The sequence below is a fragment of the Galeopterus variegatus genome, unplaced genomic scaffold (genome assembly GCF_000696425.1).
Source record: "Galeopterus variegatus unplaced genomic scaffold, G_variegatus-3.0.2 Scaffold2491, whole genome shotgun sequence".
NCBI classification, from domain to species: Eukaryota; Metazoa; Chordata; class Mammalia; order Dermoptera; family Cynocephalidae; genus Galeopterus; species Galeopterus variegatus.
The window spans coordinates 218,537-219,327 of NW_007728602.1; positions in this window are offsets into that span (position 1 = coordinate 218,537).

Consider the following 791-nt stretch of genomic DNA (forward strand, 5'->3'; position numbering starts at 1 on the left):
CCACCACCCACCACCACCCACCACCCCCCAGCACCACCACCACCACCACCCACCACCACCACCACCGCTGCAAGTGGGAGGAGGCGCCACCTGGTGGAGGCTGCCGGTAAGGAGTGAAACGAGCTGGTGACTCTCGGTCAGCTCCTGGTTTCTTGAAAAGGTGGTGCTGAAAAGGTTCTTTGGAAACAGGGCTTTGAAAGGCGGCTCTAACTTAATCAAGCTTTTGGGTGCTGCTTTATCTACACATCGCAAGTGAGATCCTCCTTATCTCAGAGAATTTCCCACAAGATGGGATTGTAGCCGACAGGTTTAAACCTGTGCAGAGAGGCCCAATGATGTTCCCACAACCTTAAGCACCCAGAAGCTGCACCACAGTCAGGAGATCTGTTCACGTTGTGTTGCCTGTTTTATCTGTTTTTAGGCTAAGTTAACTTAGGGATGAGATATTATTATGGACTGAATTGTCACCACCAAAATTCATATGCAGAACCACTAACCCTTCATGTAATGTTTTTGGAGACAGGGCGTCTAAGGAGGTGATTAAGATTATACAAGGTCATAAGGGTGAGGCCCCAATCTAATAGGACTGGTGTTCTTACAAGGAGAGAATTGGAGACACCAAGAATGCACATGCATGTAAGGAAGGAAGGCCTTGGGAGGAAGAAGCCAGTAGGCTGCCTTCTGCAAGCCAAGGAGAGAGGCCTCAGGAAAAACCAACACTTTGATCTTAAACTTCCAGCCCCAAGAACTGAGAGAAAATAAATTTCCATTGCTTAAGCCACCCAGTATGC